At 41.4% G+C, this 23,096-nt stretch overlaps 2 long non-coding RNA genes across 18 annotated transcripts; both read right to left on the reverse strand.

Annotated features, from left to right (window-relative positions):
• Nucleotides 1-252: 252 nt before the first annotated feature.
• Nucleotides 253-8,011, reverse strand: LOC129855284 (uncharacterized). Of its 6 annotated transcripts, none has more exons than XR_008759478.1 (10): nt 7,955-8,011; nt 7,794-7,838; nt 7,110-7,693; nt 6,938-6,981; nt 6,213-6,829; nt 6,021-6,095; nt 5,708-5,842; nt 5,472-5,578; nt 3,227-3,434; nt 253-665 (listed from the first exon to the last, which is right to left on the reverse strand). It is a non-coding gene; the product is annotated as an uncharacterized LOC129855284 (long non-coding RNA). The 6 variants fall into 6 exon arrangements; XR_008759480.1 differs by having other exon boundaries at nt 6,213-6,275; nt 6,776-6,829; nt 6,938-7,693; XR_008759476.1 differs by having other exon boundaries at nt 6,213-6,981.
• A 139-nt stretch (nt 8,012-8,150) lies between these two features.
• LOC129855283 (uncharacterized) lies at nt 8,151-21,139 on the reverse strand. Of its 12 annotated transcripts, none has more exons than XR_008759469.1 (23): nt 19,581-21,139; nt 19,269-19,339; nt 18,369-18,422; nt 18,186-18,240; nt 18,006-18,037; nt 17,045-17,083; nt 16,647-16,666; nt 16,477-16,530; nt 14,314-14,363; nt 13,300-13,353; nt 12,844-13,197; nt 12,710-12,746; nt 11,086-12,529; nt 10,946-10,991; nt 10,512-10,619; nt 9,364-9,398; nt 9,204-9,237; nt 9,066-9,119; nt 8,850-8,903; nt 8,707-8,758; nt 8,505-8,612; nt 8,347-8,405; nt 8,151-8,206 (listed from the first exon to the last, which is right to left on the reverse strand). It is a non-coding gene; the product is annotated as an uncharacterized LOC129855283 (long non-coding RNA). The 12 variants fall into 12 exon arrangements; XR_008759464.1 differs by having other exon boundaries at nt 18,159-18,240; XR_008759474.1 differs by lacking the exon at nt 16,477-16,530 and having other exon boundaries at nt 18,159-18,240.
• Nucleotides 21,140-23,096: the final 1,957 nt, after the last annotated feature.

The raw sequence follows: 23,096 nt of genomic DNA on the forward strand, positions 1-23,096 counted from the left end.
GTAAACCATAAAATATGTGATTGTAAAGTAAGCTGAAGTGACATATCAATTTACTACACGTTTAGACCATCCAGCTATTGGAGGTCATCAAGTTTAGGTATTCTTTTGCAAGAATAAAAAACAAGAGATAAAATATTAGCAAAGATATTTACAAAAGCTTAACAATAAAATACAAATGAGTACATTACATTCTTAAAACATCCACATGAATCAAATATGAAGCATATAAGCACACAGTAAATCACTGAGAAATGATTTTTTAAATGATTTTTTTTATCAATAAGCAGGAGATGAATACAACAGGTATATATATTTTTCTTTATAAAATACACATATTATAACACTATATCACACTCAGAAATACATATTTCATTATACAGTACAGCTAGTTGTTATCGCAATTATACATAAGCGCTACAGCGAACAAACAACATGAGATCTTTTTGTCCTGATGAAGAATTGCAGCCAAATGATCTTGACCCATACACTGAGCAGTGCTTGCTGCTTCTCTCTGAATAAACGGAGGCTACAAAAAGCAAAGGTCCCAGGAGAGCTCTGAGGTCTGTGTCCCAGTTCTCCCTTTCCCTCCACACTAACGTCCCTGAGGGGCAACAGCTCCAAGTCCCCTCTATGGATCTCTGTGCTCCCCCATACTCGTACCTCCACTTGAGTGACAGACATGGGAAAACAAGCAGAAAAGATCAGGCTGTAATTACAGTACACATCGGTCACACACACTGTACTGTGGCCCTGTAGTCTTTTTATAAGTCTAGACTGACATCAACTGGCCAGGCGGTGAATTACAATGAATATGTAGAATGACTTGTCGTGTAGTTAACATAATTCATAAGGTGAATGCACCAATTTGTAAGTCGCTCTGGATAAGAGCGTCTGCTAAATGACTTAAATGTAAATGTAAATAAAGCAGCAAATGTACTAGGTGTGTATTACGGTTGAATGGCGGGAACCCGGTTACCGAGATTTACCGACCAAAATCGCACCCTTTTCCTGGGATAAATAACTGCAAGAAACCGGTAAGTTATAATAAATTATTTATATTAACAGCATGGCGTGAAATGGAACTGTTAAATTAGGTCTAAATCTGGCTTCTCTACGGCCTCTGCATGATGAATCATCAACGCTCAGGGTGGGGAAAGACGCCCATTTCAGTATGGAGCGCAGTTCACAATGCATGTAGACCCATTATTTCATCATGGTAACTTTTTCTTGTGACATGTAGGCCTACATTTGCTGCAACAGCCTATGCTACAGCAATAAAAAGACAGAATGTGCGTCTAATATACCCATCTCCATCTGGCTTTTTCGGGGTCACCTTGTTTTTTAATTGTAAAGATGTGTTTTTTTCTTTTTAATTGCAGCTGCAGTGTTTTAAAAACAGCCTATCTGTCAGAAGGTGAGTGTCACGCACAAAAACATGGCAAACAGGGTTAAATACATTAACATGTAATTGGGGAATGAAAACCAGGTGTAGAAAACAAAGACAAACCAATGGAAAATGAAAGGTGGATCAGCGATTGCTAGAAGACCGGTGACGTCGACCGCCGAACGAACAAGGAGAGGGACCGACTTCGGCGGAAGTCGTGACACTATCACTCGCATATTGTTGCTTTAAATCAGTGCAGGTGCGAGCATTCGGAGTCTCTTTCTCCATCAACTCCATTCAAATTGCATCTAAATAGATAATCCTCTTCTAGATTGATATAGCCCTATACAGTGCATTTGGGAAGTATTCAGATCCCTTACCTTTTTCCACATTTTGTTACGTTACAGCCTTATTCTAAAATGGATTCAATAAAAACATTTCCTCATCAATCTACACACAATACCCCATAATGACAAAGCGAAAACAGGTTAAGAATTTTGTGCAAATTTATAAAAAAAGTCAAACAGAAATACCTTATTTACATAAGTATTCAGACCCTTTGCTATGAGACCCGAAATTGAGCTCAAGCATATCCTGTTTCCAGTGATCACCCTTGAGATGTTTCTACAACATTTCTGCAGCATTGAAGGTCCAAGAACACAGTGGCCGCCATCATTCTTAAATGGAAGAAGTTTGGAACCACCAAGACTCTTCCTAGAGCTGGCCGCCTGGCAAAACTGAGCAATCGGGGGAGAACGGCCTTGGTCAGGGAGGTGACCAAGAACCCGATGATCAATCTGACAGAGCTCCAAAGTTCCTCTGTGTAGATGGGACAACCATCTCTGCAACAATCCACCAATCAGGCCTTTATGGTAGAATGGCCAGATGGAAGCCACTTATTAAAAGTACTCAGTAAAAGGCACATGACAGCCCGCTTGGAGTTTGACAAAAGGCACTTTAAGGACTCAGACCATGAGAAACAAGATTCTCTGGTCTGATGAAACCAAGAGTGTCGTCTGGAGGAAACCTGGCACCATCCCTACGTTGAAGCATGGTGGTGGCCGCATCATGTTGTGGGGGTGTTTTCAGCGGCAGGGACTGGGAGACTAGTCAGGATCGAGGGAAAGATGAACGGAGCAAAGTACAGAGAGATCCTTGATGAAAACCTGCTCCAGAGCACTCAGGACCTCATACTGGGGCGAAGGTTCACCTTCCAACAGGACAACGAAGCTAAACACACAGCCAAGACAATGCATAAGTTGCTTTGGGACAAGTCTCAAAGTCCTTGAGTCTCCGGCCAGAGCCTGGACTTGAACCCGATCGAACATCTCTGAAGAAAATAGCTGTGCAGCAACACTCCCCATCCAACCTGACAGCTCGAGAGGATCTGCAGAGAATGGGAGAAACTACCCAAATACAGGTGTGACAAGCTTGTAGCATCATACCCAAGAAGACTCGAGGCTGTAATCGCTGCCAAAGGTGCTTCAACAAAGTACTGAGTAAAGGGTCTGACTACTTATGTAAATGTGATATTTCAGTTTTTACTTACACATTTGCACATTATGGGGTATTGTGTTTAGATTGATAATGATAATTTAAAAAAATCAATTTTAGAATAAGGAAGTAACGTAACAAAATGTGGAAAAAGTCAACGGGTCTGAAAACATTTTCCAAATGCACTTTAGGTCTATTTTATGTTTTATAATGCTTTCGAATGACACTTACAGTTTGGTGGGAAATACCGGGTTAGAAAAGTGATTTATTCTCAGGATAAAACATTTAGTAAAATATTCAACCCTAGTGTGTATAATGGTCACATTTTGGGGGGGGAGGGGGTCTTACTTCAACCATTCCTCGATACTCTCATATAGTTTGAGCCAATCTCCACACCGGAGTCTCCCAGAAAGTGAAGAACCCTGTTTGTTGTATTTTTCCTGATTGCTCTGCTAGTATGGTTAACAGGGCAGGCGATGGTCAGGCGCTGAGCGGCAAAGTGGCTGTGTAACCGTAGAAACCGGAGCTGGACCGCATCAAGATCGGCATACTTAAACTACAGTAGGAGAGAGAAATGATGAACTTGCCTACCTGGTTAAATAAAGGTGAAATAAAAAATGTAATTAAAAAGTAGATGGATTCTAAATGTACAGTGCAGTATGTCTTAACCTTACAGCCACCATCAAGCTGGCTAAACCAGTTGATACACTTTCTGGTTCCTGGTTCTCATTAAAGAAGAAGAAAGAAGAAAAACATGCCTTTTGAAAATGAAAGAAAAATGTTTAAATGATGTACAGTACCAGTCAAAAGTGGACACACCTAAGCTGTGTTCAAATACTCATACTACCCACACTAACCGTACTATTTGTGAAGTGAATTGAGTATATTGAATGATTTTTGGTCATAGTATGGATATCTTTAGTATGCCAACATTTCCCAGATGTCGTACTAAATTTGCCAAAATATTAATTATACACGCAGAGGACACTATTTCTGTACTTTATGGCCCATAATGCAATTCAGGAAAAGGGCGTGGCTTCACATCGTTTTCAGATTTGAAGAAAATGGCAGATAATATGCAGCCGAAGTACGAGAACGGATACAAATTCCTTGCTTTAATAATTATGACAAATTTTAAATGTAAAAAAAAGCTATTACTTTTCAAATAAGTGACCTTACACGTTATGTTGGCTGAAAATTTGTTAGCTCTGGTGTCCTTACGAACCACATAGTATATCATTACAGCAGTATGTACCGGTATGTTAGCTAGCTAACGTTACCTAACGTCAGTTGGCTACTTATACATCATACTTGCCAGTATATTAACTATAGGCTATTTAACTAACCAATGTTTATTGACTTGATTATTCCCATCATTCTTAGCTTAGCTACATGGTATAGTTGTTGTGCGTTCTCAGTGGACATTCGGGGGCATTCGTAAATTCGCTCTGGCTATCTACTCTGATTTCAGAGCACTCTCGTCTGAGTGTACCAGATCACAGAATAATTAATTTACGAGCACTCAACACCGGTTGAATATAGCCGGTGTCAGTAAATGTCGGCAAAAAAACGTAATTAAATTGTTGCCAGCAGCACAGTTAGTCACCAATGCTCTGGATAACATGAAAACAACCTAACCAGCTCTGCTAGGGTGAGTAAAATGGTCAGTGGTCACTCATTTGTGTCTGGAAGTAGCTAGCAAGCCAGCCAATGTTAGCTTGGGTGCTTGACTGCCGTTGTAAAGTCAGAACGCTTAAATCAACCCTACTCCTCGGCCCAAGCGTCCAGTACACTCTGAATTTACAAACGGACAGCGCTCTGAATTTACGAGCACTCCAGATTGAATTAAGAACACACCCGAAGTCATAAAATGTCTAACTAGTAATTTGTTATGCTAACTAGCTTGCATAGCAACAGCATCAACTTCCGGTAGATCGGCGAAGAGCTAGTACGCTCAACTGAAAGGATACTATTTGTTTACAGTATACTAAAAATGAACTAATTGTATGTAGTATATACTCATTAAGTATGTAGTATACAGTATGTTAGTATGGGTATTCGAACACAGCTCTACTCATTCCAGGGTTTTTCTTTATTTTACTATTTTCTACATTGTAGAATAGCGAATACATCAAAATTATGAAATAACACATGAATCATATAGTAACCAAACCACTGTTAAACAAGTCAAAATATATTTTGTATTCTTTAAAGTAGCCACCCTTTGCTTAGATGACAGTTTTGCACACTCTTGGCATTCTCAACCAGCTTTTTGGCTGCTTTTCCTTCACTCTGCAGTCCAACTCATCCCAAACCATCTCAATTGGGTTGAGGTCGGGTGCATCATCTGATGCAGCACTCCATCACTTTGGTTACTACATGATTCCATGTGTTATTTCATAGTTGATGTCTTCACTATTATTCTACAATGTAGAAACTAGTAAAAAATATTTAAAAAATTGAATGAGTAGGTGTCCAAACTTTTGAATGGTACTGTTTGTGAGAAATTATTTTAGCAGTAATAGCTAGCTAGCCTTCAATATTCTGCTCAAGACATACGCAAAGTTGTACGATTTCAGGACAAGCTACTTACTTGTGACAGCACAGGAGGTATACAGGTCAACCCTCCTGCAGTGAAGTTACAGAACGCTTGCAGGGCATCAAATGGGCAGCCCTGGTTAGGGTCCACGTAAAGGTTTCCTGGAAAGATCACACCTTTGTAAAACTAACACATTACTCTCTAGCTCTAAAAAGGATGAGATGTTGGCTTCACTAGATTTGTTGCCTACATCAGCTCAGTGGCCAGTCTAACTGCTGAGCTCTACTCACCATCCTGCAGGTGTGGATGAATCAGCCCCAGCTCGTTGCAGGGCTGTCTTTGGTGCCCCGATGCCAGCTGAAGGAGCTGCTTGAGTGATGGTCAGGGAATGAGTCAAGCGTTCTCCTGGCCATGGTCCGGTATTGCTGGGAAAACGGCCATCCAAAAACTCACTTTAGGAGGTTTTACTAATAACTTAAGACTGAGACATGGATTGCAGGTTATGCAATTGTTGAGGAAATATTTGGTGTGGACTGCAGAGTATGATTCCTCAGTCATACAGTCAAATAAACAGGTCTAGATTACAATAAATCGGGTACCAACTTCTTAAAATCTTATTATTTTTCCAAGGGATTCAGGTCGCATATTTCTTGGACGGCCAGGAGGACCTGGTTTCCCCTGTAACATAAATGGGGGCTTGCATTTACATAGATCCATTATATACTGTACACTGCATTCTAAAGGCTTCAGTTACTGTTTCTAAGTTGGATCAAAAGACACAATAAGCCTCCTTACTGGTAGTCCACGCCGACCTCTCACTCCCTTAGCTCCAGGCATTCCTTGTATCCCTTTCATTCCCTGCAAAGAGCATGATAGATTGAGATGTAAACCATGGAAATATCCCCAACAATAGACATTAGAATGCCAAATGGTTACTAACTCTCTTTCCAAGAAGACACTGAAAAATAAAAAGAAACATTGATCAAACAAGACTTCAAAATGTCATAATTGTAGCAAACTGAAAAGGTTTGTGAAATATTGACAAAATATACAGGTTGACCAGGGGAGCCCTTTTTCCCAGGTGGACTGCGAGGACCAATGTCTCCCTATAAACTACCAATGCACTGACATAAACTGATAAGAAATATTGTTCTGATACCGTTATCAAAATGTATCAGGATATGATTCCATTAACTCATATGGAAAAGAGATTCCACAAGATAACATGTATGCCTTTTGGATCTAGCCACCCTTTATTCCCTTGCAGTCCTGCATTCCCCTAAATAAAAGACAGCAATGTCATCTGCTGTCTAATTGTGAGGTGTTGTTGATTGATTTCCAACTTTATTCCAGCATACTTTAACTCCACGTGGTCCAATATGTCCCTGTAGGCCTCTGCCCCCAGCCTGACCCTGAGAGGAGAACAGATATAAAGGAGCGATGATATGGCACCATAGAAAACGAATACTGTTCTTTTACTCTAACATAGATGTTATTGAGTATTGAGACCTATACAGCACCTTTGAGCCATGCTGGCCAAATGTCCCCTTCTCTCCTCCAAGCCCTGGAATACCCAATGCAAAATAGCAATACCAGAGAGCTTGGTTGTCAAGCATATGAAAAATGCCTGAGAATATAGACAGGGATTTACAATCAACCATGAATGTAAAGGTTTCAAATGTATTGCTTTACCCTTTGCCCCATTGGCCCTGCAGGTGCTCGTTTTCCTTTAGATCCAAGTTTACCCTTGACAAAACATTGGTGGAATGTTCTGAATGTAAACCATGGCAAAATAAAGAGTTTTGGCCAAATAGCTCTGTAACGCTCATCCTATGAAGTAGAAGGAGACCAAGGTGCAGCGTGGTAAGTGTTCATGATATTTAATCAAACTGAAAACTGAAACAAAATAGAACAAAACGAAACAGTTCTGTCAGGTGCAGAAACAAAACAGAAAACAACTACCCACAAAACACAGGTGGGGAAAAGGCTGCCTAAGTATGATTCCCAATCAGAGACGATAGACAGCTGCCTCTGATTGGGAACCACACTCGGCCAAAAACAAAGAAATAGAAACATAGAATGCCCACCCTAATCACACCCTGGCCTAACCAGAATAGAGAATAAAAACCTCTCTATGGCCAGGGCGTGACAAGCTCTATGTGCATGCACTGAAGAGTACCTGCGTTGGGTATCTCAATTGGTCAAACACAGGTCGTACCTTTGACCCTTTTGACCCTGGTGCTCCATGACCACCACTCAATCCAGTTCGTCCGACCCTGTAACATGAATCATTAGAGTAAGGATGCATCAAATTCCAACATACTGTATACTTATATTGCCTCCAAAACGCTATGCTTAGGACTGTATTTCACTCACCATCTTCCCTGGCAGACCAGGGGTTCCTCTGTAACCAATATCACCCTGGAGACGAATCAAATTAAAGGAAGATCTTTTAGATAATATGTGCCGTTTTATGTCTGGGGGCAACCGGTTAACAAATGGATAAAGATTTTGCTTGTTCACCAGACAATGCTTACATTATCTCCTTCGTTTCCTTCAACCCCCAACAATCCATCCAAACCAGCAAGTCCCTGTGATAACAACCCAAACAAAAGATAGAATAAACAACGTCTCATCAATAGGATCATCATCACATCATGGTTTATTGCAATCTCTGTGATAGGATCATGCAGCTGTAATTGGGTGTCATAGTCAATGTGGCCTATAGGGATACTTGCTGGCTTTCCAGGTCTTCCAACTGGTCCATCCGGTCCCAATGGGCCTTCTCCCTATAAGCAAGAGGAGGAAAATGTGGCACATATTAAAAGTTCAAATTTAACCATTAACTATTTGCTTCAATACGTGGTGGGGGAAAAGGGTTTGGTAGAGTGTACAGTAAGCATTGAAAGAAAGAACTGATTAAACTCACCGGTTTGCCTCTAACTCCCCTGCTTCCTTTCTTTACTGGGCTACCATGCAATCCCTTTACTGAAGTTAAATGAGAAAATCAGGTCAAACACAACCACTTCATGTGAAGATTGTGAGATTTCAAGAGGCATTGTATACTGTAATGCTATGACCTCTCACCTTTGGCACTTCTATTCCTTTACCACCTTTCTCTCCAGGGGGACCAGCAGGCCCAGGTCTGCCTTTACCTCCTGGAGACCCAGTTAACCCCCTATTTCCCAATGTCCCCTGTGTACAAACATCCACACATGTATTCAAACTTTAATGAAACAACAGCTACTATATAATACTGTGTATTTTAAATCAAAATTAAATATCCCACCATTTTTCCTCTTGTTCCAGACTCCTTTCTTCCTTCTTGGACCTTGTAATCCCTGAGAAAAACATAGAGGAAGGAGAAGGATAAATCTATGAGAAAACCTTAAAGAAAATAATAATCATAAAAAGTTGCAGAGTAAAACATACCACATCTCCTTTGAGACCACCTGTCCCAGTCTTTCCCCTCTCCCCATAATCTCCCTGGAATCAAACACAAATTGCATTAAAATTTAAACATGAAAACTCAAATCCATATAAGCTGGGTAGACAATGTGAATTACTCAACATTCTTAAGGTATCTGGATAAAAGCATCTGCTAAATGACTAACATGTAAATGAAACAGTTTGAATGGTGCATTACACCTTTGGTCCACAAAGTCCACTTTTTCCATCAACTCCTCTTTTTCCTGGTAAACCCTGCAATGACAATACACTAAGTGTCCTTTATGTATTCTCGGGTTAAATTAACTGTAAATACTGTGTTTTGAAATCAGTCCTTACTGTTGATCCTTTTGGTCCCACTAAGCCTGTAGGCCTATAGTATCAGAGAGAACACCAGTCAGACACTGAATTAGGAATCAGGCAAGAATATAATTTCAATTAAATTCAGTGTTTAAGTGGTGTTGAAAAGCCATCCTTTGTTTGCTGGTTTGTGAATCACCTTTAGTCCTGGAACTCCTTCACTCCCTCTGTCCCCTGAGTATCCATGTGAATCAGAGGACACCAGCATTAGCTCTTTTTCATAGATACAGTGTAAACTAACAGGAACACTGATTCTGTGCCATCATCACAATCACATTTAAGTGATAATGCCCGAGAAGCTGGTGTTTGGAGTATATATTGACATGGGTGTTGTTAGACCTGAGATGGCTTCGAAGGCATTATCACTTTTATACAATGAGTTACCAACATATTCAAATAATGATTGACATTTTTTCATTAAAAATGTTCTTTTGATTAATTTATTCATACTATTTAATCCTTCCACAGGATATAGTCCCGACACGAATCTAGGGTTGCTGCCCAAGGTCGTTTGTTAAATTGGTTCGGTTGCCAGAGTTGTGCAGTCTTTTTGTTCTGTATCTATGGACGCAACCTAGTTCGTTTGAAATGTTCTATTGCCATACTGGCTGGCAAGGTTCTTATCCCTTGCTTGCTAGCTAGCCAACTACGGCTAACTTACAGTCACGTCAAACAGTGCAGACAGAATAACAACAGTAGCTGCATTTGCATAAGCTGTTTTCTAGTGACATTTATTTGGATACATCCATAACAATGAGCTAATTAGGTGCGATTTCACCTGGCATAGAAACTGTGCTCTCTTGTCAGGACTCTGTTAAGAGGAAGTTGGAAAGACTGCAAACTAGCTGCACTTTGTTTATCCATAAAATATTCATAAAAATTATGCCAGCTGATTCATGATTTCGACTGTCTGTCTCCTCCCGACACGTTCATTACTATGGGACAGCTGGAGATTGAATTTGAATATTGAAACAATGTTGCAAATGTCGGAGAGACAAGGTTTATACAAATCTCCGCTGTTGAAAACTAAATGTTAGTCTAAAGGAAATGTGAGATAATATCTAGATGCTTTTTATAGTGGAGATCAAGTTCATAACTTGCCTGGCTGGGCTGATGAGACAGTGGATTGCGCAGTCAGATTGAACAGAGTAAATCGGCATTTTAACATCATAGATTTATCCGGTGATAACTTGTGGAATGGGCACTGGCTGGAATGCGCTTTTAACCAATGAGCATTCAGGATTAGACCCACCCGTTGTATAATTCTAGAATAAACTCACCACCTACTTCTTTCCCCAGTGGGCCCTTTGGTCCTTGTTGACCTTGGTTGCCTCCATTTCCCTGGATTCCTTTTTCACCTCTTTCCCCACGAGCTCCCATCTTCCCCTTTTCACCCTAACATGTTAAAACCACATATTTATCGTTTTGTCAGATGAATATCAGTTATTGTCAGCCATTATTAATAAATCCTGTGATACTCGACAGTAGTCCCTTTAGTCCTGGTGAGCCCACTGGCCCTCATAATCCAGTTGGGCCCTAAAGAACAGCAACACTTGTCCCTTATGTAATTATTTTATTTACTCATTGAGAATCAATGGACTTACATCAGACTCTTTAGTCAAAAATGTTATCCCTGGATTTTGGAATACCAAGTACATACAGATTTAGAATTAATAGAATTACTAAATAATCAAGACAGTATAATCAATCTACCTCCTCACCATCGACACCAGCAACTCCCTTCTGTCAGATAGCTCCTCTGGACCCCTGCACAAACACAGAGGATTATAAGTAGACATTGGATACAGCTGATTCTCCATTGACATGGATAATGACATAATACACAGTAGTATAGTTCTACCTTATCCCCTTTGTCTGTCACTGGCTCAATGCCTCCGGGTGATCCGTCTTTTATTTATTTATTTATTTCACCTTTATTTAACCAGGTAGGAAAGTTGAGAACAAGTTCTCATTTACAATTGCGACCTGGCCAGATAAAACAAAGCAGTTCGACACATACAACAACACAGAGTTACACATGGAGTAAAACAAACATACAGTCAATAATACAGTAGAAAAATAAGTCTATATACAATGTGAGCAAATGAGGTGAGATAAGGGAGGTAAAGGCAAAAAAGGACATGGTGGCGAAGTAAATACAATATAGCAATTAAAACACTGGAATGGTAGATTTGCAGTGGAAGAATGTGCAAAGTAGAAATAGAAATAATGGGGTGCAAAGGAGCAAAATAAATAAATAAATAAATACAGTAGGGGAAGAGGTAGTTGTTTGGCCTAAATTATAGATGGGCTATGTACAGGTGCAGTAATCTGTGAGCTGCTCTGACAGCTGGTGCGTAAAAGTTAGTGAGGGAGATAAGTGTTTCCTGTTTCAGAGATTTTTGTAGTTCGTTCCAGTCATTGGCAGCAGAGAACTGGAAGGAGAGGCGGCCAAAGGAGGAATTGGTTTGGGGGTGACCAGAGAGATATACCTGCTGGAGCGCGTGCTACAGGTGGGTGCTGCTATGGTGACCAGCGAGCTGAGAAAGGGGGGACTTTACCTAGCAGGGTCTTGTAGATGACCTGGAGCCAGTGGGTTTGGCGACGAGTATGAAGCGAGGGCCAGCCAACGAGAGAGTACAGGTCGCAGTGGTGGGTAGTATATGGGGCTTTGGTGATAAAACGGATGGCACTGTGATAGACTGCATCCAATTTATTGAGTAGGGTATTGGAGGCTATTTTGTAAATGACATTGCCGAAGTCGAGGATCGGTAGGATGGTTAGTTTTACGAGGGTATGTTTGGCAGCATGAGTGAAGGATGCTTTGTTGCAAAACAGGAAGCCAATTCTAGATTTAACTTTGGATTGGAGATGTTTGATGTGAGTCTGGAAGGAGAGTTCACAGTCTAACCAGACACCTAGGTATTTGTAGTTGTCCACATATTCTAAGTCAGAACCGTCCAGAGTAGTGATGCTGGACGGGCGGGCAGGTGCAGGCAGCGATCGGTTGAATAGCATGCATTTAGTTGTACTTGTATTTAAGAGCAGTTGGAGGCCACTGATGGAGAGTTGTATGGCATTGAAGCTTGTCTGGAGGGTTCTTAACAACAGTTTAAGGACATTCACAGTGTGAAGACATCAAAATAGAAAGAACATGTAAATCGTCCCACAATTGTTGACAATACAGCAATCAATAAAATAGGAAAGGTAACTTACTGGGTAACCTATAACTCCACGGGGCCCAACTGGTCCTGGGGGCCCTTGAGGCCCACCTCACCCGATGGTCCTATATTGCCTGCTATGCCCTGTAGAAATAGGATCAGTACAGACCATTAAGAACATCTAACACAAATTCAAGTACATAACACTAAATGCTCTGTCTAGTGCTAAAACTAGATTGTTTGGTGACTTTAAACGGTGTAGTATATATTCTGGATTAATGTTATATATATTGTTACAATGACTAAAATGTGGCATTGTCTTACAGGAGCTCCTCTATATCCCTGTCAATCCCTGTAGGCCCTGAAACACAACCGGAGAAGATGTCCATGAGTCTCCCTGTAGATTCAGTCAGACACACTTCACAAAGATCTGAGAATAGAACAAATGTTATACTTACTGTGCTTCCTTGTTTCCCCCTTAGACCCTCCTGACCTCGGTTTCCCTTAACTCCAGGATTCCCTGGAAGCCCATTAAGACCCTCTTTGCCTTTGGCACCCTATGTACAGGATGCTAAACAAACTGACAAACATAATCCACAAAAACGCTGACAAATACAACTGCTTTGTAACATCCCCTAGTCAGACATAGCTAAGCGAAAAGCTATTAAAACAGATGACAATGATTTCAGAGACTTCAATTATTTGCAAAGTAAAGAGTGTTGAAACAGAGTATTCTGTATGGGCTAACAGGGACTTACCTTGACTCCTGGTTTTCCTGGTTTGCCAGTGATTCCTCTACTTCCAGAATCCCCCTGTTGAAAAATAATTACACCATGCTTAGTCAATATGTTCCATTTGATAATTTTACAAACTGCTGAATATTAGCGTGTAGCAAAGAACAGAACAATACTCACACTCTTCCCAACTGGACCTTGAATCCCTGTTGCTCCAGTTTTCCCCACCATTCCCTAAGACATGTAATCATCAGCAAGTGTTGAATACGGATTTAAGTACAGTGCATTCGGAAAGTAGTCAGACCCCTTCCCCTTTTCCAGATTTTATGTTACAGCCTTATTCTAAAAAATATATATTTTTAATGTCTCATCAATCTACACACAATACCCCATAATGACAAAGCGAAAATAGGTTTTCAGAATTTTTTGCTTATGTTTTAAAAATAAAAAAACAAGTACTTTATTTACATAAGTATTCAGACCCTTTGCTATGAGGGCCAGTTAAAAAATGAAAGTGACCCACCCAAATTTGAAATTAAATTGTATCGTAAGTAGTTCATTCCATGACTGGTCAGTATAGACTTCAGTGTGTGGCAATTGACCACAATGCTGGAAATGTAAAGCTTCCCCTCATTGGTTAGCAGACAAGTAGCCTCGCCTGCCAGGCTTCTAGGTTCTTCTAGCCAGGATGCAGAGCGAATGCAAGGGTACAGTCTCATCTGGCTACACAAGACTAGCAGATAATGATCAAAACCCCCAAAATGGTGTTGTGTAAAATCAGAACAACAGTTTTCTGCGCCATAGCTGAAGTAACACTGTGGTGGAAATGGTTCTTTTAGTGTGTCAGTTGGGTTCACCGGCACTCAGATGTGGACAGCTTGCCCAGTCTGCCGCTCTGTGTGGCGCCACCATTTACACCGTCTGTCTGGGACAGCCTGGCAGGACTGGCTATCACAGCAGTAGCAGTGTGGCAGGGCAAAAAGAGCAACACTTAGTGGTGGTGCATTTCAGATGATTAAAGAGCTTCAGCTCTAAAGGTGCTGTTAATACTTATATCAATCACTAGTAATGCTCATATCCATGACAATGCTGCTGCTTCACAAACAGAAGTGCTGGAAGTAAAAGCAGCATGTAGCCTTTGGGCTCAGATCTCTAATGGAAGCTAATGAGAGTGGCCTGAGTGGAAGCAGTTACCTGTGTCATCTAACAGCATCCTGTAATCCTATTTTAGGGAAGTTGACATTCTGTGATAGTGGAGGAGGGAGAATAGAAACAGCAGGTGTGTTAGCTTCACCTCCCTCTGTTGCTTTTAGAGTTGAAGTAATTGTTGTTAATGGCGACATTCAGCATATGGGCAGGCTTAACAGATACTTGTCAACTGCAATGAATCTGTAATTTATTTGTGTGATCACATACAGTGCCCTCGGAAAGTATTCAGACCCGTTGACTTTTTCCACATTTTGTTACATTACAGCCTTATTTTAAAATTGATTAAATCGTGTTTTTCATCAATCTACGCACAATACCCCATAATGACAAAGCATGAATAGGTTTTTAGAAATGTTTGCCAATAAAAAAATTAAAAAACATTTAAGTAAGTATTCAGACCCTTTACTCAGTACTTTGTTGAAGCACCATTGGCAAAGATTACAGCATTGAGTCTTCTTGGGTATGACGCTACAAGCTTGGCACACCTGTATTTGGGAAGTTTCTCCCATTCTTCTCTGCAGATCCTCTCAAGCTCTGTCAGGTTGGATGGGAAGCGTTGCTGCACAGATATTTTCAGATCTCTCCAGAGATGTTCGATTGGGTTCAAGTCCAGGCTCTGGCTGGGCCACTCAAAGATATACAGAGACTTGTCCCAAAGCCACTCCTGTGTTGTCTTGGCTGTGTGTTTAGGGTTGTTGTCCTGTTGGAAGGTGAACCTTCAACCCAGTCTGAGGTCCTGAGCACTCTGGAGCAGTTTTTCATCAAGGATTTCTCTGTTCCTCTCTGTTCCTCAAGGATCTCTCTTTTCCTCGATCCTGACTAGTCTCCCAGTCCCTGCCGCTGAAAAACATCCCTACAGCATGATGCTGCCACCTCCATGCTTCACCGTAGGGATGGTGCAAGGTTTCCTCCAGACGTGACGCTTGGCATTCAGGCCAAAGAGTTCAATCTTGGTTTCATTAGACCAGAGAATCTTGTTTCTCAAGGTCTGAGAGTGCTTTAGGCGCCTTTCAGCAAATTCCAAGTGGGCGGTCATGTGCCTTTTACTGAGGAGTGTCTTCTGTCTGGCCATAAAGGCCTAATTGGTGGAGTGCTACAGAGATGGTTGTCCTTCTGGAAGGTTCTGACATCTCCACAAAGGAAATCTAGAGCTCTGTCAGAGTGACCATCGGGTTCTTGGTCACCACCCTGACCAAGTCATAGACTGTTCTCTCTGCTACCGAATGGCAAGCGGTACCGGAGCACCAAGTCTAGGACCAAAAGGCTTCTCAACAGCTTTTACCCCAAACCATGACTCCTGAACAGGTAATCCAATGGCTACCCGGACATTTTGCATTGTGTCCCCCCAACCCCTCTTTTACGTTGCTGCTACTCTCTGTTTATCATCTATACATAGTCACTTTGACTATACCTACATGTACATATTGCCTCAATTAGCCCGACTAACCAGTTCCTGTATATAACCTCGCTACTGTTATTGCCTCGCTACTGTTATTTTCACTATCTTTTTACTGTTGTTTTTATTTCTTTACTTATCTATTGTTCACCTAATACCTATTTTTTACTGAAAAATCACACTGTTGATTAGGGCCTGTAAGTAAGCATTTCACTGCAACTACAGTGTCTACACCTGTTTTCGGTGCACGTGACAAATACACTTTGATTTGATTAGATTTTTGCTCTGACATGCACTGTCAACTGTGGGACCATACATAGACAGGTGTGTGCCTTTCCAATTCATGTCCAATCAATTAAATTGACCACAGGTGGACTCCAATCAAGTTGTAGAAACATCAAAGATGGTCAATGGAAACAGGATGCACCTGAGCTCAATTTTGAGACTCATAGCAAAGGGTTTTTATATTATATTTTTAATACATTTAGCAAAAATTTCTACAAAATAGTTTTTTCGCTTTGTCATTATGGTATATTGTGTGTAGATTGCTGAAGATGAAAGAAAAATCTATTTTAGAATAAGGCTGTGACCTAACAAAATGTGGAAAAAGTAAAGGGGTCTGAGTACTTTCCGAAGGCACTGTAAGCATATCATTCAGTTTCCACTCGTGTCCACATATGGACGAGTTTCAACCCACAAGCAAACAAGTTATGCCTTGGTGTAGATTCTGATCAAATTCAGATAAAACCTACAATTTTCCCTCCATCTCATTTTCTTCCATGTTTTCCAGTAATTCCTGGTGGTCCCTGGAATAAAAACAATCTCTGACTGTCAGTGGACAAGCATCAGTGTGATCAATCAATAGTTTATCAGTCTATCAGCGATGATGATATTGTTACAGTAATAGTGTATGTTTACTTACTAGAGGTCCAGCATCAGTCTCTGAGGAGAAAGAAACAAATCTCTAACTGACATACAGTACATAGACTGTAAATAAATCAAATACTGTATGGGGTGGCAGGTAGCCTAGCGGTTAGAAGCGTTGGGCCAGTAACTGAAAAGTTGCTGGTTCGAATCCCCGAGCTGGCAAGGTGTAAAAATCTGCTGTTCTGCCTTTGAGCAAGGCAGTTAACCAACAACTGCTCCTCGGGTGCTGATGAAGTGGATGTCAATGAAGGCAGCACCCCGCACCTCTCTGATTCAGAGGGGTTGGGTTAAATACAGAAGACACATTTCGGTTGAATGCATTCAGTTGTGCAACTGACTAGGTATCCCCTTTCCCTTATGATGGAATACATTAGATGAGAAGAGATCATCTACCGGCCATGTTGCAACAAGCTTTCTGCAGAATTTATTTTTCTGTAAGGGGACAGTAAACACAACATTTTCAAGAATTATAAAGAAATCAAAGGTCTGGATATATAATCAACGGTTTTATGCTGAAATATAATCACATTTTCTGAAAGAACAACAACTAAAATATATCTGCGAGCAGCAATGAACGGGGTTCACAGGATGACAGAAAGGACACAAGATCAGTTGGATAACAAAGGAACTGTCTTCCTATGTGTAATCAGTGAAAGCATTACCATGTTTATCTCTCAATACCGCAAGGATGACGGAAGTGAAGTTTAGTCTTGTGCTGTAGGTTGGTTATCTTTTTATTTTATTTTTTGACATTTTATCCCCTTTTCTCCCCAATTTTCGTGGTATCCAATCGCTAGTAATTACTATCTTGTCTCATCGCTACAACTCCCGTACGGGCTCGGGAGAGACGAGCCATGTGTCCTCCGAAGCACAACCCAACCAAGCCGCACTGCTTCTTTAACACAGCGCGCCTCCAACCCAGACGCACCAATGTGTCGGAGGAAACACCGTGCACCTGGCCCCATGGTTAGTGCGCACTGCGCCCGGCCCACCACAGGAGTCGCTGGAGCGCGATGAGACAAGGATATCCCTACCGGCCAAACCCGCCCTAACCCGGACGACGCTAGCCCAATTGTGCGTCGCCCCACGGACCTCCCGGTCGCGGCCGGCTGCGACAGAGCCTGGGCGCGAACCCAGAGACTCTGGTGGCGCAGCTAGCACTGCGATGTAGTGCCCTAGACCGCTGCGCCACCCGGGAGGCTAGTTTGGTTATCTTTGAATGTAGAAGGTAAGGATTCTTAGAGTCATTACTTAATGTATTAAGTTAATATATAAATATTTATAAATATATATATATACAGTGGGGAGAACAAGTATTTGATACACTGCTGATTTTGCAGGTTTTCCCACTTACAAAGCATGTAGAGGTCTGTAATTTGTAGAGGTCTGTAAACAAAAATCCAGAAAATCACATTGTATGATTTTTAAGTAATTAATTTGCATTTTATTGCATGACATAAGTATTTGATACATCAGAAAAGCAGAACTTAACATTTGGTACAGAAACCTTTGTTTGCAATTACAGAGATCATACGTTTCCTGTAGTTCTTGACCAGGTTGTATAGCCACACTTGCATGTCAATAGAAATCTGCAGAGCAGAATATAGAAAGAGAACTGAGCATCCAATGCTACTGGGCAATAACATGATTTGTATCTGTCACTATAAATACATTAGATTGATATCAGAAAATTTTCTGTAAATAAGTGAATACATACTTTATCTCCTTTTGGTCCGGCGGGCCCTGTCAAACCAGGCGGACCCTGAAGTCCCTGGGAAAACAAATGAAACAATCAATTATCATTAGTGCTTGCATTCAAGACTTGATATCTGAGGTATAAATATTTTCATTTAAAAATATTAAGGTTTATAAGAAAACCACCTGCAGTTCTGCTTTTGTTGCTCAATTACCATGTAATTCCATTACTTTTAAAGCCTTATTTGGTAAGGAAGGCATGTCCACTGCTAAATGTACTGGTGTTGAAGTGCTAAGATGATGTAATTCCACAAACCTGCCAGTAGAGGAGACACTTGTCTTGCTTTCATTTTTTGGGCAAAGGACTCCCACAGGCCACATTGAATGATCAACAGCATCCCCCCTCTTTCATTATGGGTAATTTCTCTATATATGCCACACAAATGGGCCAAACCCCATATATAAGGGCTTGTTAGTGGATGTAAATGACCCCCATTCCTCCATTACCCTTGGCTTAATTCAGTAAGCTCCTCACAAACTCAATTTCACATGAAGGTCTTCAGACACTTGGCTTGCAGTAGTGGCTAAACATCCTATGAAGCCTTACTGTAGACTAGACCACTGAAAATGCATATCCCTTCATAACACCATAGTCTCATTGCTTGAATATGCAATTAATGGTGTTTGTCCATTCAAGAATATGTGTGCATGTTAAATGTTTCTCTGCTCATTCAAACATATTTGGGGAGGAATACAGGAAAATATGCTGAAATGTGCTCCAAAAGAATGCTCAAATGTGTACCAATACCCCTTAAAACAAGCTATAAAACGATCACAAATCTTTGCTTTAGTTAGCAAAAATGTTCAAGGCGCTCTGCTTTAGTATGCTGTACATCTCTGTGAGTATGAGAAGCATTTTTACCTGTTGCCCTCGAAGCCCTGGTCTATAGGCTGTCCCTTGCTCTCTGAGTGTGTGTCTTGGTTGGGGATTAGCTGAAATGACAGGAACGGACAGGATGTTTACCCTGGACGCATACAGCATCCTCTGAGCTTTCAGAGACAGACCCTGTGTCAGAGGTTGAGGCCACGCCCCTGCTGCCATGGCGTTGACCCTTTGACCTCTCTGCTCAGTGATGTCTCTGAAAAAGAACTCGGGCCACAGAGAGCCACATGCTGCACTCCCTCTGCATGCAGTGAGGGTACAGTGTCAAAGGGCACATGTTGTGTACTTTACCTGGCACACTGGCAGGAGGTAGAGGGGTAGGCGGCAGTTCCCGCTCTGATCCTCTGAGCTCCGGGGACATCAGTTTTTACCCCCCCCCCATTATTTTTGAACGGCTCCAGTGGTAATGTCGCTACCTCAGGTAAAACTCTATCCCCCTTCTCCATGACTTGTCCAGCATCTGTCCATGTCCAGCATCTGTCCACGTCTTTGTCACATTCTTTCTGCCCTTTTGTTTCTTGTTTGAATCTTTGCCACCTGTTGATGTGGAAGTGATATCGGTGTGGAGGTTTCTCCAAGGGCACCTCTGCTCCTGTAGCCACACTGTCAGCAGAGGAGCCTCTAGGACAGTCTTTCTCCATGTCATAGTACTATTCTCTGGAGGCAGAGGAGTCATAGCCTGCCTCAGTATATACTCCTCCTCTATTCTATTCAATTCTAAAAGGCCTGTTTGGGTTCAAGTGGAATCTGTAAATCATCTAACCTCACTGATGCTTTTGTCCCTGATCCTTTTAATTCTCCATCACTGTCTGACTCCTGGGTCAGCAGGACTGGTGCAGTGGCGTTTTCTGACCATGCAGTGGGACTGAGAATGGCTGTCTCCACTGTCTGAAATGGTACTACTACACCTTTTGTCCCAGAGACATCTCTGGCTGTGTCACGTTCCTGACCTGTTTTCCTTTTTCTTGTATTTATTTAGTTGGTCAGGGCGTGAGTTGGGTGGGTTTGTCTATGTTTGATTTTCTATGTTGGGATGTTTGTGTTCGGCAGCTGACAGCTGTCAATCGTTGTCCCTGATTGAGAATCATACTTAGGCAGCCTCGGGTTTCACGTGTGTTTTGTGGGTGTTTGTTTCCGTGTCTGTGTTTGTTGCACCACACGGTACTGTATCGGTTTATGCACTTCGTTTATTTGTTTTGTAATTCAGTATTCAGTTTCGTTTTAATAAATCATTATGAACACTAACCACTCTGCGTATTGGTCCAATCCGTCTCGCCTCTCCTCGTCTGAGGAGGAGGAAGAATATGACGATAGCCGTTACAGGCTGTATTGGTTTGGTGTGTCTGATGAACAGGTCCAGAGGTTTGTGAAGATACTGTTTTGTTTGGGATGCTTCCTGGACCCTGTGGCCCCTTTATTTTCCCAGAGAAATAGGGTTCAGAGGAAGGAGTCAGTTCACTGGATCTGTCACTCTCAGATGGCCTATCAGGAGTGGAGAGTGGGGAATCTGATACTATGCCACTATCAAACCCTACATCTTTTCCCATAGTACTATTTCTAGTGATCTTTGCTATTTTATCATTCTGCAGTGTGGAGGTTTCATTCAGCCCTCCTATCTTATGAAGGACCTTTAACTTGTCTGTTTCAGGTGTTATCCCTGTCTTTGTCTGTGTCCCTGGCTCTGAATGACTTCTTACTGGTGGCAATGACTGTAGTGATAGGTTAGTGCTGCTCTTGGCTGTGTCCTGCTCTGTAGTCTGATCTCTCAGCCTGGGTCCATGAGACTCCCACCCTGAGGAATCCCCTTCTCTGAATGATGCCCTGGTCTCAACTCGATCAATCACCTTCTCAGCAGCTGCAACCACTTTCTCCTGGAAAAGAAATTGAAATAAAAACCAATGTAAGATGGTAATTATCATTTTATTTTTAAAACAGGGGTGTCAAACTCATTCCATGGAGGGCCTAGTGTCTGCTGGGTTTTGTTTTTTCCTTTCAATGAAGAACTGGACAACCAGGTGAGGGGAGTTCCTTACTAATCAGCAACCTTAATTCATCAATCAAGTACAAAGGAGGAGCGAAAACCCGCAGACACTCGGCCCTCCGTGGAATGAGTTTGACACGTGTCTTAACAATCCTAATTAGATTCTTCTTTTTATGTGCCTATAAAGAAAAGTGTGCTTGGAGTACATGTCAATTTGAAGGGGAATTAAAAGAAGTCCGACCTTAAATAAGAAATGTCAGTGAGATCATACAAGCTGTGGAGGAACAGTTTGGGTCCAAAACAAATCAGGTTTTATTCTCTCATAAACCTTGCACTCTCATGCACTCTTTTCATGACCTGATGAAGCCACTGAAAAGACAGACAGGGAATTGTGGTGCAGTTAAAATTCCAACCATTAGTATCACACAAAAAACGAATTCCTCTTATCAGTCACATATAGTTTTATTGGGTGTTAATTTAAGTCCTACACCTGCTATAGACCTATGTGTACCATACCTGTTTGTCTGAGTGAGGGATGCAGCTGGATATGTAGTCTTGACAGTGCAGTCTGGCTGCTGTAGGATCCCCCATTATGAAGGTCATCTGCTGTATGTTGCCCTGGACAAGGATCAACCAATCAAGAAAACATGCCATGCCTCTTTCAAATCATCAGCATTACAGCAATACTTTATATCTCAGATTTGTCTGTGTTACACTTTTTCCATATCATATGAAAGCTGCCATTCATGTTTATGCAAAACAATTGTTGAATGCCCTTTTTTCAAACTATGTATTCATGTTGTCTATTGATCCCAATGTAGAGATCTATTGGTGTCCCTTTTGACACAAACAATGATTAGGATGGGAATGCTTGGCCATAAACAACTCAGATGGGAAATCATTTATACAGAGGGTGTGCATGAGAAGTTTGGGACAACATCTATGGCCCATGAGGCTATTGCAGATGTTTTGCTACTCAATAAAAAGTAAATTTCAAAATATATCTGCTCAATAAGGGAAATCAACTGGTATGACTAATATTACTCAAAGTACTAAAATAACAGGCAAGAACAGCAATCCCAGCAGCTCCATTCCTGATCCAAGATAATTGGGAATGATAATGTTTGCATCATTAAACATAATTACACTGAGCAAAATTATAAATGCAACATGCCAAAATGTTTTACTGAATTACAGTTCATATAAGGAAATCAGCCAATTTAAATAAATTCATTAGGCCCTAATCTAGGAATTTCACATGACTGGGAATACACATATGCATCTGTTGGTCACAGATACCTTAATAAAAAAATAGGGGCGTGTCAGTATCTGGTGTGACCACCATTTGCCTCATGCAGCGTGGCGCATCTCCTTCACATATAGTTAATCAGGCTGTTGATTGTTGTGGCCTGTGGAATGTTGTCCCACTCCTCTTCAATGGCTGTGCGAAGTTGCTGGATATTGGCGGGAACTAGAACACGCTGGAATACGAAGTCATACACATCGATAGAGAGCATCCTAAACATGCTCAATGGATGGCATGTCTGGTAAGTATGAAGGCCATGGAAGAACTGTGACATTTTCAGCTTCCAGGAATCGTGTGCAGATCCTTGTGATATGGGGCTGTGCATTATCATTCTGAAATGTTAGGTGATGGCGGCGGATGAATGGCATGACAATGGGCCTCAGGATCTCGTCACAGTCACTCTGTGCATTCAAATTGCTATCGATAAAATGCAATTTTGTTTGTTGTCCGAAGCTTATGCCTGCACATACCATAACCCCACCTCCACCATGGGGCACTCAGTTCACAACGTTAACATCAG

The sequence above is a fragment of the Salvelinus fontinalis genome, chromosome 5, assembly GCF_029448725.1.
Source record: "Salvelinus fontinalis isolate EN_2023a chromosome 5, ASM2944872v1, whole genome shotgun sequence".
Classification (NCBI taxonomy): domain Eukaryota; kingdom Metazoa; phylum Chordata; class Actinopteri; order Salmoniformes; family Salmonidae; genus Salvelinus; species Salvelinus fontinalis.